This window comes from Stegostoma tigrinum, chromosome 11 (assembly GCF_030684315.1).
Source record: "Stegostoma tigrinum isolate sSteTig4 chromosome 11, sSteTig4.hap1, whole genome shotgun sequence".
In the NCBI taxonomy this organism is placed as follows: Eukaryota; Metazoa; Chordata; class Chondrichthyes; order Orectolobiformes; family Stegostomatidae; genus Stegostoma; species Stegostoma tigrinum.
Genome location: NC_081364.1, coordinates 35,945,874 through 35,958,969, shown reverse-complemented (window position 1 = coordinate 35,958,969; position 13,096 = coordinate 35,945,874). Strand labels below are relative to the sequence as shown.

The following is a 13,096-nucleotide window of genomic DNA, read 5'->3' as shown; positions in this document are numbered from 1 at the left end:
ATGTGGGTTTTGCTTCAAGCCTGGTAGTTTGACCAATTGAGTTAATCCAGAACATGCCTTACACTTACCTTAAGAAAACATTGGGGTCGAGGCTATTTTGAGGGAGCTATAACTTGTCGCGGTTTAAGTCAGGTCCGTAAGATGGAAGCATTTATCACCATCATTAGCCAGATGTCTGCTGAGTAAATCATGGATGCCAGTATTCAACCACACCCTAGAGACTAACAAAACAACTGAGTGTACAGAGCTCAGAAAATGCTTCAAGCTCTAACATCCAGACTGCAGCACTGCTGTAGTCATAGAATTGACGTGGTTTGTCTATTTAATTGTCTATCAATAAGAGTTGATGGTGGGGCATTGAATAGTGGTTATGAGATTGAACCTGAAGGGCAGGTATTGCATATCATCACAACTTGGTATTTGTGCAGTCCAAATCTTAGTAACCACATGACAGATTACATGAGTCAGATTATCAGCAACATCACAGCAACATTCAACCTAATATGACAACAAGGAGGCTCAGTAAAACTGAAAAGTCAAAGGGGATTGGGGGATAATTTGTAATTCTGTCTTAACTAGCCAAAATAAAGGTTGTTGTAGTTGTTGAAAGCAAAAATAGTTCAGACCAGGGGTATTAATGTAGGAATTATTCATGATGGTGTCCAAAAGCTAAGTATCCTCAAATGCTTTCTCAAAGAACCTTCTCTCTCTATTGTATATCAGCTTGTGGCTGATGACTGATAAATTGTCAGCTCTATTCACAAATTGCCAGGTGACAAAGAAGCCTGTGTTCACAAGCAGCAAAACCTGGTCACCTGCTGTGAAGTGGTTAGAAATATTTACACCATAGAGAGAGCTCAGCAATCACCTAATAGCATTAATCATGGCAATGAGAACTGATCAGATCCTGGGTGGCCTGCAGAAAGAGAATTCACCTCCAATCCACACAGCGCCTGACCTGGACATATTATTATTCCTTCTTCATCTTAGTTCTGAAACTCCACACCCCAAACTTGGGAGAGAACATAGAACATAGAACAAAACAGTGCAGAACAGGCCCTTCAGCCTTCGATGTTGCGCTGACCTGTGAACTAACCTAAGCCCCTCCCCCTACAATATCCCATCATCATCCAAATGCTTATCCAAGGACTGTTTAAATGCCCCGAATGTGGCTGAGTTAACTACATTGGCAGGAAGGGCGTTCCACGCCCTTACCACTCTCTGAGTAAAGAATCTGCCTCTGACATCTGTCTTATATCAATCACCCCTCAATTTGTAGCTACGCCCCTTCGTACAAGCTGACGTCATCATCCTTGGAAAAAGAACCTCACTGTCCACCCTATCTAATCCTCTAATCATCTTGTATGTCTCTATTAAATCCCCTCTTAGCCTTCTTCTCTTTAATGAGAACAGACCCAAGTCCGTCAGCCTTTCCTCATAAGGCCTTCACTTCAGACCAGGCAACACCCTGGTAAATCTCCTCTGCACTTTTTCCAATGCTTCCACATCCTTCCAGTAATGGGGCGACCAGAACTGCATGCAATATTCCAAGTGAGGCAGCACTAGCGTTTTGTACAGTTGCAGCATGACATGATGGCTCCGGAACTCAATCCCTCTCCAAATAAAACCTAACACACCATACGCCTTCTTAACAGCACTATCAACCTGGGTGGCAACTTTCAGGGATCTATCGACATGGACACCGAGATCCCTCTGCACATCCACACTACCAAGAATCGTTCCATTGACCCAGTATTCTGCCTTCCTATTATTCTTCCCAAAGTGAATCACCTCACATTTATTCGCATTGAACTCCATTTACCACCTTTCAGCCCAATTCTACAGTTTATCCACGTCTCCATGCAACCTGCAACATTCTTCCACACTGTCCACCACTCCACCGACTTCAGTGTCATCTGCAAACTTACTAACCCATCCACCTATGCCTGCGTCCAAGTCATTTATAAAAATGACAAACAGCAGTGGTCCCAAAACAGAACCTTGAGGCACACCACTAGTAACCGGACACCAGGCTGAATATTTTCCATCAACCACCACATATTCAGAAGAACATATTCACAAGGCCAGGCATTCAAGATGGAAGCTAGCCAAAGCCGTCCCAAGATCAACAGAAGACTTATCAGCAACGCTCAAATTCTAAGAATAAAGGAAAGAGATTGGCCTTGACTAGTCACTAGCTATCAGTGACCTCACTGATCCTTAAAACATGTGCTCACTGCACTTTCAATTATCATTCTTAATTTAAAAATTGATTTCACTACTATGAAACATTAATTGCAAGAAGTTAACACAGAAAGACCATTGGACTTCATTACTGCTGCTTACGCCACAGTTTGCAATCAGCATTTGATTCCTGTCCAAGTTAGGGCTCCCAGGAACAGACAAACATCGATCTTCTGTGAATGTGTGACAGCAGCACTGCGAACACACAAATGGATTCCAATTTTACTCTGTGGATAGGGAGAACTGCTTTGGCTTCATTGTTAGTTCACTGTTCGCAGACCTGGTTTGATATTTGTATGATTTAACTTCCAAAAATCAGAAACAGACTTATCGCTTTACGGTGCAAAATCAGGATTGATATGTGAAGGAATTGCAGCCATTTCCAGTACATGTAACACCTACCCAAACACCATTGTAAAAGATCCACCTGGTCCCAGGGATTAATTCTTCTTCCAAACGTACATATGACCCAACATGTTTTCATCAATTATAAACACAGCACTGCTGCAAATAACAGTCAGCACATTGGCCATAATCTGATTTATATATCTTGATTTCACATTGACTTCTTTAAATAAAAATTTAATTTGATTTTAGTTAACGAGCCTCAGTCCCGGTGCAAATGCTTAATGAAGGGTGGGTTGCACAGGAAAAAAATAACTTATTAGATTCTTAAGAAGTTTGAGTTGCAACAAAAGACATGGTCACAGTGAGGCAGATTTTGACTGAATGCAACAGAAACTTAGGCGCAATGTATATATCTTGGAATTTGGTTCAAAGTGAAATTCGAAACAGACTAGGAAAGGGTTATTCTTGTATACAACATGAGGTAAATGTGCTGAGTGGTGGGTCTGGATGAAGGAGAGTCAAGAGGTGTTTTCTTCCTGCTCCTTTTCACTAGGTTCTTTGGTTTGTAATAAAGTGGTATTATAAATTAGAAAAATGTGCTTGTTTTAAAAATGCATACTTGGATTTAACAGAGAAACACCAGGAAGAAGAGGAATTCAGAGCCAATACAATAATGTAATGCAGGTAATCCAAAACAGAACAGAATTAACGTAAGGGAAATAAAGCATCACAGGCCAGTCGAATAGAACATGCGGCCTGTAAAATGTGGGAAATCATGGATGCTACCAGTGTCGTAGACAGACACAGGTGTAGGAGTGATAACAGCTCTCGAAATTTGATCACCAGATTTCAGAGCTCGAGCAGGAATCATTGTGGTGCATCTGACAGGCGAAGAAATATATGGATAGCAGAGGTGATCACAACATAGTTTGAGGGTCTATAGCACAAACAGAATGGGTAATCACCAAGCAGTCTAAAATTAAACCAATCAATTCATGCAAGAGTTTTCTGGGGCCCATTCGTAAATGGATTTTCTGTTTTGGAAACTTATAAGAAGACTGGTTCCTCAATGGGTTGCAGTCAAAGCCATATTTACAGCACCACAGATGGCTCATCGTACATAGCAGAGGAAGTAAAAAGTAAGAATAATAATGCAAGGAGATTCATTACATATGAGAAAAGACAGGTGTTTCTGGGCTGTATGTATAACCCAGTCTTTGGCCTCCTGGCTCAAAGATGTCAATAGGAGGATAAGGCAGACCAATGCATGGCTTGAAAGACAGTGTGGGAGAGTGGGGTTTAAGATTCCTGGGATACTGGGGCTTGTTCTGGGCAAAGTGGCACCTGTACAAGCCAGACAGGTTGTGACGGAACAAAGCTGGCACTGAGTTCCTTGCAGGGCATTTTGCTAATGCTCCATTGGACTACACTAAATAAACATCGCAGCATTGTAGGGACAAAGAGGGAATATGAGGGAAGAATGAGAATGTACAAGACATGATTAATAAGTTTGCAGATGACACTAAAATAGGTTGTATTGTACTCGGGATGGATGGTTGTCAGAAATTGCAGCAGGGTCTTGATCAGCTGGAAAAATGGGCCGAGAAAAGGCAACTGGAGTTTAATACAAATAAAATTGAGACGTTATATTTTGCAAAGTCAAATCAAAGTCAGAGTTTAATAGAACATAGAACATAGAACATTACAGCACAGTTACAGGCGCTTCGGCCCTTGATGTTGTGCCAACCTGTCATACCGATCTCAAGCCCATCTAACCTACACTATTCCATCTACGTCCATATGCTTGTCCAATGATGACTTAAATGTACCTAGACTTGGCGAATCTACTACCGTTGCAGGCAAAGCGTTCCATTCCCGTACTACTCTCTGAGTAAAGAAACTACCTCTGACATCTGTCCTATATCTTTCACCCCTCAATTTAAAGCTATGCCCCCTCGAGCTCGCCGTCACCATCCTCGGAAAAAGGCTCTCCCTTTCCACCCTATCTAACCCTCTGGTTATTTTATATGTTTCAATTAAGTCACCTCTCAACCTTCTTCTCTCTAATGAAAACAGCCTCAAGTCCCTCAGCCTTTCCTCGTAAGACCTTCCCTCCATACCAGGCAACATCCTAGGAAATCTCCTCTGCACCCTTTCCAAAGCTTCCACATCCTTCTTATAATGCAGTGACTAGAACTGTACACAATACTCCAAGTGCAGCCACACCAGAGATTTGTACAGCTGCAGGATAACCTCTTGGTTCCAGAACTCGATCCCTCTATTAATAAAAGCTAAAACACTGTACGCCTTCTTAACAGCCCTGGCAACCTGGGTGGCAACTTTCAAGGATCTGTGTACATTGACACTGAGATCTCTCTGCTCATCTACACTACTAAGAATCTTAACATTAGCCCTGTACTTTGCCTTCCGGTTACTCCTACCAAAGTGCATCACCTCACCCTTGTCTGCATTAAACTCCATTTGCCACCTCTCAGCCCAGCTCTGCAGCTTATCTATGTCTCTCTGCAACCTACAGCATCCTTCATCACTATCCACAACTCCACCGACCTTAGTGTCGTCTGCAAATTTACTAACCCATCCTTCTACGCCCTCATCCAGGTCATTTATAAAAATGACAAACAGCAGTGGACCCAACACCGACCCTTGTGGTACACCACTAGTAACTGGTCTCCAGGATGAACATTTCCCATCAACTACCACCCTCTGTCTTCTTTCAGCAAGCCAATTTCCGATCCAAACTGCTATGTCTCCCACAATTCCATTCCTCCGCATTTTGTACAATAGCCTACTGTGGGGAACCTTATCGAATGCCTTGCTGAAATCCATATACACCACATCAACCAGTTTACTCTCATCTACCTGTTTGGTCACCTTCTCAAAGAACTCAGTTAGGTTTGTGAGGTACCTTATTTCATGGTGAATGGTGGGGCCTTAAGAAGTGTAGTAGGACAGAGAGACCTTGGAGTTCAGGTGCACAGTTTTTCTAAGGGTGGAGTCACACACAGACAGGACAGTGAAGATGACATTTGGCACACTGGTCTTCAACAGTCAGGGCATTGAGTACAGAAGTTGGGAAGAGACATTGCAGTTGTTCAGGACATTGGTGTGACCACACTTGGAGTGCTGTGTTCAGCTTTGGTCACAGTGCTATGGGAGGGATGCAATTAAACTGGAAAGACTGCAGGAGAAATTTACCAAGATGTTGCCAGGATTCAAGGGACTGAGTTGTAGTGAGAGGTTGGATAAGCTCGGGCTTTTTTCCTTTAAAGTGTAGGAGAATGAGGGGGGATCTAATAGAAGTGTATAAGATCATGAGAGGCCTGTATAGGGTGAATGCACTTAGTCTTTTTTCTCAGGGTTGGGGAATTGCAGACGAGTGGGCATCAGTTTAAGATAAGAGAAGAAGGAATAGATGGGAACCTGAAGGGCAATTTTTTTAGACAGATGGTAGTATGCATATGGAACAAGCTGCCAGCAAAAGTGCTTGAGGTGGATACATTAAAACAACTTTTAAAATGCATTTGGATGAATACATGGACTGGAAAGGTTTAGAAGGATATGGGCCAGGTGCAAGGAAGTGGAGTTAGTGTGGATGAATATTTTGGTCGGCATAGATCAGCTCAGACTGAACCGCCAATCTCTGTGCTGTAGGACTCCATGATTCTGAAACTATGGCTCACAAAATACTTTTATGGACTGACCACAAGAGCAAAGGGAATATTAGTTTGTCAAGTGAGGTCTAAAGCAGGTTACTATATATTATGTGAATACACAGAACAGCAAATAAGACTGGGGAGTTACAGGTGCAGATTTCCATGTGCAAATATGATGTGTTGATAAAAGAGACTTAGCCGAAGGATGGGCCGCACAGGGCGTTAAATATTTCTCAGGATAAGGTGTTCAGAAAACATAGAAAAGGAAGGAAAGGATGCAGTATGACAGGATTAGTGAAAGAGAGCATTGCAGTTTTACGCAAAGGATATCTCAAAAGATTTGAGGACGGAATGATCTTGACTAGAGCTAAGGGAATAAAATTGTGCAACAACACTGCTTGGTGCATACTGCAGGTCATCAACTATTAGGAAGGAGGTCATCAACTATTAGGAAGGATGTGAAAGAACAAATCTGCAATGAAATTACAAAGAGATGCCACCACGGTAGATTAGTTTTAATGGGAGACTTACCCAAATACAGGCTGGGATACTGGCATTGTAAGAGACAGCAAGGGCCAAGCCTTCCTTGATTGTGTTCAGGAGAATCTCCTACAGCAGCAAGAAAGGTTGCACTGTCAGATCACGTTCTTGGAAATGACGTGGGCCACGTAGATCAGGAATCAGTAGGGAGCATTCTGGAAATAGTGATCATTGTTTTTAAGACTTTGGACAGAAGTGGAGAATGACAATAGTTAATGCAGTGTATGAAAGATGAATTGGTAGAGTCAAGAAGTGGCACAATCAAAATACATTATCTCAAAAGGGAAAGGTAATACAAGCCTCCCTCCAGAACTCACCGGATATCAAAGTAGATAGAAATTAAGAAGAAAAAGTTTGCTTATGACAGATGTCAAATAGACAATACAACTGAAAACCAAAAGGAATAATAAGGTTCAGAGGGAAGTGAAAAAGTGCATTAAAGTAAGAAAGAGGCATTCTGAGAAAAGACTGACAATCAACATCAAAGAAAATCCCAAGGTTAAACACAAATAGACAGTAAAAGAATGGACAAGAGGTTAGAGATGAATAAGGTGCTTTACAAGTGGAGGCAGGAGGCATGGCTGTGGTATGAAAATCATTCTTTGCATCTGTCTTTACCAAAAGATAGTTTCCACCCTGGCATGGGTAGCAGAGAGGAAACGTATCTCACTTGATAGGTTCAAACTTGATAAGTGTTGTTTGGACCTTTTGTCTTTCAAGCTGACACGATACTGGATTTCAATGAATGCATCCAAGGTTATAGAAGGAATTGAAAGTGGAAATTGCAGAGGCATTGGACATAACATTTCAGCCTTGCCTGCACTCATGAGAGGCTCTAGAAGATTGGAGAATTACAAAGAGCACATTCTTGTTCAAAACAAGGTTGTAAGGATAAGCGCAGCAATTACAGACCAGGCTATTTAGCTTCAATGGTGGGGAAGCTTATGGAAACAATTATTTGGGACAGAATTAGTGGTTACATTGGGAAAAGAGGGTTGATTAAGAAGAATCAGCACGGATTTCTGAAGGGGCTATGTTGAATTAACATGCTGGAATATTTTGAAAAAGCAACAGGAAGACTCAATAAAGGCAGTGCTGTGGATGTTGTATATCTGGTTTCCAGAAGGTGTTTGATACAGTGCCACACAACAAACTTGTGAGCAAAGTTATAGCTCATGGAAGAGAAGATGCAATATTAATGTTGGTTGGTACAAAAATACAAAATTGGTTGAGTGATGGCAAACAAAATTGATTGTAATTATATATTTTTCATGCTGGAGGAAGACTTGGAGTGAGATTTCTCAGGTGTTGGCCTTGGGATCCTTGCTCCTCTTAATATATTAATAACCTAGACCATTGTGTGCAAAGGATAAATTCAACATTTGCAAGGGATACAAAACTTTGAAGCATTGCATATTATGAGGGTGACAGTGTAGAACTACAAAAGTAGGCAGATATTGTGCGTAAAGTTCAATATCAAGTGTGAGGTGATGCATTTTAGTGGGACAGGCATGGACTGACAATATGAAATAAGGCATTGACTCAAAAGGAGAGCAGGAGCAAACATATCTGGGTGTATTTATGTATGCATCATTAAAGACAGCAGGGCAGATGGAGGGATTGATCAATAAAGCACACTCTATCCTTTATGTTTGGTACATCCAGCACAAGAGTAGAGAGGTTATGCTGAATTTGTATGAGACAAGTTGTATAAGACTTGTCAGATTTTAGCCGGAAGATTGTGTACAGATCTGGGTGCTGCATTATAGATAGGATGTGAATCTCGAGATTGCATGAGAGATTTATAAGAAGGATGCCAAGGAGGAGAAATTTCAGTTACGGGGATAGATTGGAAAGGTTGGGGCTATTCTCCTTGGAGAGAAGGAGGCTTGGAGGAGGTTTGATTGAAGTTTTCTAATCATGAGGGGACAGGGTACAATATATAGGAAGACATTGGTAAAATCATGAAGAAAAAGGGTAACAGATTTAAAGTGATTTGCAAAAGAAGCAAATATCATGCTAGTAAAACCTTTTTCAGATAAGTGATTGGGTCTGGAATGCACTGCCCGGAAATGGGATGGAGGGAGGTTCAACTGACACATTTAAGAGGGCATTGGATGATTATTTAAATATAAAAACTGTGCAAGGATGAGGAAGGATGGTATGAAATTGGTGCTAAATCTTGATTCTCATTTAGAAAGCTGGTGCAGAACAGATGGGCCAAATGACCTCTTTCTGTGCTGTGACACTTCTGTGTTTCCGCATTTAATGCTACTGTCAGGCTTCTATTGCTCACAGTTACAGCAAAATTTTAAGTGAAATGTTTTCAATATCCTTAAATTATTTTTCACATTGAACATACGTAATGTTTCATCCCTGTACGAACTTCAGAAATTTACAAAATGAAATATGTTAATGGCTAAAATATGAACTGCTAAATAGTGATTTTTTCATGGATTGAATCACAGAATCCCTACAATCTGGAAGCAAGCTACTCAGCCTATCAAGTCCACACAGACCCTCTGAACAGCAACCCATCCATACCCCAGAGGGATCAACTACTAAGTAAGGTCAAGACAGAAATTGACACGCTGAATGTCCTACTGCTGTTCTTGTTTCTTTAGTTGATATGAAACTGTATGAATTACTGGTATTTTTGGTGGGACTTATTTTGTTTTCTGACACTTTTTCTCCTAATGTTAATTAATCTCTGGTATTCTCCAAGAATATCAGAAGGTCGTGTCATTTTTTCACCCGCTATGTAATTTTCTCGAGTCACAGTTATACAGGACGCAAGCAGGCCAACTCGCCCAAGTCATTCTAGTTTCCCAAACTAAACTAGTTCCCATTTGCCTGCTTTTGGCACGTATCCCTCTTAACCATTCTTTTTAATATAACTGACCCAATGTTTTTTAAATATTGTAACTGTACCTGCATCTACCACTTTGCCTGGCAGTTCATTTTATATTCGAACCAGCCCTTACAGTCAAAAGGTGAATCAAATTGAAAACATATTTTGTACCAAAAATATAAAACTGACAGGTGCTTCTCTTTATTTTAACGAAAAAAGGAAAATTACAGAATGATTTACCTACCTAATCTGAACTTCAGATCACGTTTTCAAACTAATTTGGATTAAGTCGGGTTTTACATGGTGTGTGTTCTGTATTTTCTTTCTTGAAAATGTCCATAGGCTTCATATGTGGTGTATATCAATGTCCCTGTGATTACTCCGTCTGAACTAATGATTTCAAGAGAGTGAAAAGCAATTAAGAAGAAAGCTGAATACAACAAATGCTTACCCAAAACAATAAGCCTATTCTTCCTCACACTGTTGCAATCCACACCATGTGTGAGCAATTTCATAAAGAAAAAAAATCTGCAAAGCTTTCTCTTTGCTGTTAATACATTAGTAAGGCAAACATCAGAGATGTTCACTTTGCAACCTGGAGTCAGTGGCACAGATAAACCTCACCACTCGATCCTTCCTTGCTGTCATCCCCCCAAAGGGACTGTTCTTGCCTGGTTCAATCATAGCCACAGAGCCACTTGCATTGCCTATTTCTTCCTCCCTGGGCACTATTGCCAATGGTGTCCCCCAACAATCAATCCCTGGTACCCTCCTTAAGAATGCTTAACCAAGCCACTTAGTTTTCTTGTTGAGATAGCTACCATGTCGATCAAACTAACACTGAAATCATAGGGTTCAACCTGTATTCAGGCCTAAGCTAGACTGGGGGTCTGCCTCATTATACTCATTGTAGTAGAAAAATTGTGGCATTTTCCCATGGTTTAGCAAGTAATTATTGAAGACAGCATGGTGGCTGAGTGGTTAGCACAGGTGCCTCACAGCGCCAGTGACCTGGATTTGATTCCAGCCTCAGGCGATTGTCTGTGTGGAGTTTGCATATTCTCCCCATGTCTGTGTGAATTTCCTCTGGGTGCTCTGGTTTCCTCCCACAGTCCAAAGATTTGCACATTAGGCAGACTGGCCATGTTACATTGCCCACAGTGTCCATGGTTGAGTAGGGTGGGTGGGCTAGCTATGGGAAACATACAGGGATAGAGTAGGGGTCTGGGTGGGACATTCTCTAGAAGGTTGATGTGGACTCAATGGGCCAAATGGCCTGCTTCCACACTGTAGGGATTCTATGATTCTATGACCTGCTTTTTCGCACAGAACTCGAAAACAAGTTGGATTGTATAGTTCAAGGTAGTTTACTATCACTCCTCGGATCGTAAGTATCATTGTTCAGGAATGTATGCAAATCACAATTTGCATCATTATTCATACACATTGGAGTTTCAGAACAAGCAAGGCCAAATTATGTGAGTAGTTCAAACTTAAAGTAATTTTTCAAAGTTCCTTTCAGTATAATGACCTGGATTTTATTGTGGTAATGATTGTGAAACTGTCAGCTTTAATCTTCATTATACTACTATGACTGCAGCATCTTTTGGAGTTTGGATAAGCACAAAATAATGTGATAATCCAGAAGTAGTTGTCAGTGAGGCTATTTTTGTCCACAGGGTGTTTGAGATGTTCTCATAGACTGCTATCTACATTACAATCATGAACAGATCAGAACTTTCATCTAATACAGTTAACTCCATTGAAAAGAAAGCACAGGATGAAGTTTTTAACTGTATACAATATAATTATTGCTAGCAGTTCTGAGAAGCTCATTTTAATTTTGTGGAATGTTATCCTTCTTCATATTTGTTAATTTTGTTTTGAAAAACAATGTATTCTTTTCAAACAATTTGATGATCTTTGTTTTCGCATCTCCTTTATTAGCCGTACATCGAATTCTCAATCTGGAAAGGAAAATTAGAAGTCAAGGATTATTTAGCGTTTTTAACTTCCTGGTTTGCTGAATGTGCATACAACAATTTGATTAGGTGACTGCTGACATCACTGATGCTGCATGTCAAAACATCCCTTTGGGCTAATGCCAGGCTTACAGTGCTGTGGGAAAATGAGCAATTCCTGTCCCGGCAATTTGCCAGAATTTTGTGGGAGCTGTCTTCCATGTCAGTGAGGTGCAAATTGCTTTGCTATTGACCACAAATTCCAGGTTGCGTGTCATGGCACAGAAACAAGGGGAGAACTGAGTTTAGTATTAAGGCTGCTACGGCACGGTGAATTATTGACCATGGCTAAGAATTTCTGTTGGTAGTGCTCCTGAAATTGACCAAGGCAGCATAAAATACCGAGGAATTTCAAATGCAAACTTGACACAGTGCACTTTGCATATCCATGAACTTTAAAGCTAGTTTAAAACATCATGCCAGCAGACAGCCCCAAACCACAGAACTGGTCATACCTCAGACTGTAATCACAAGCACGGCATGTTTCTGTCAATTTCACTTGCCTGCAACCATTCGAGAATGCTCTTCAAAATGAACACACACTCAAGTGGGTAAAATGAGTAAGAAACTGAGAAACTGCACCAACAAAACAGGTAAATATCTTTTCTTGAAGTTAGTTTCAATGAATTAAAATCAAGCTACTCACACTGCAAAATGACACATTCCAATTATAATGTTTTTATTCAGTGGTAAGTGCATTTTCAATATTTTAATTGAACCACATCACATTACCACTCTTAAATGCATCAATCAATACATTTCAGCAGAAAAAGAAACACAGTTATGTTCCATTACATTCTTTTTACATTTTGATTTTGCAAATCAGCTGACAGAAACAAGAGTTGTAACAGCTCCAACAGAAACAGAGCAATATGCCCAAAATGTCAAATCTGCTCAAAACTGAAACTCCATCCTCATACCTATTGAAGATTCACCTTCCTCCTATAATCAATGGGCTGAGCAAATCTACAAGAAAAATTTAGTGCATCTCATTATTGACTATACAAAAGGAAAAACATTCTTCCGCAAAACATAGAAAGAGACTTGAAATTAGAAGCGCTAAAATTAATTCTGAACAACCATTTCTTTTCAAATTGAAAACCAATTTTGTGACTCATTTCCCATATTGAGAAAAAGCTCTAAAGTCTATGATTTTGCCTGTGCCTCAGCAGGAGCTTTCTCCATTCTGATTTTATGTTTCAATTTCAGGGACTACAGCATGTAATCCAGGCTGACACACCAATGTTGTACTCAGGGTAAGAGAAAATATTGCAGACAACAGTTTACAGACAATGTATTGAACTCAGATGGGTATAAAAATCCCAAGCGCGATTTTGAGGAAGAGGAGAATAGTTCCTCTCGGTATTCGAGCCATTTTTACCCCTTAGCCAACATTAACTAAAGTAAGTGATCGTAAA

General features: G+C 40.5%; 1 protein-coding gene across 11 annotated transcripts in view; it reads right to left on the bottom strand.

Annotated features, from left to right (window-relative positions):
• Positions 1 to 13,096, bottom strand: part of chl1b (cell adhesion molecule L1-like b) — an 818,676-nt gene that overhangs the window by 626,459 nt on the left and 179,121 nt on the right. For 2 of the 11 annotated variants that reach the window (XM_059649905.1, XM_059649906.1), the window contains exons 3-4: positions 9,902 to 10,047; positions 6,798 to 6,961 (exon numbers count right to left, since the gene is read on the bottom strand). The exons of 8 other annotated variants lie outside the window; for them this stretch is intronic. The gene's annotated coding sequence lies outside the window, so the exon portion shown is untranslated. The remainder of the gene's footprint in view (positions 1 to 6,797; positions 6,962 to 9,901; positions 10,048 to 13,096) is intronic. One more of the 11 variants, XM_059649908.1, reaches the window with a different exon arrangement.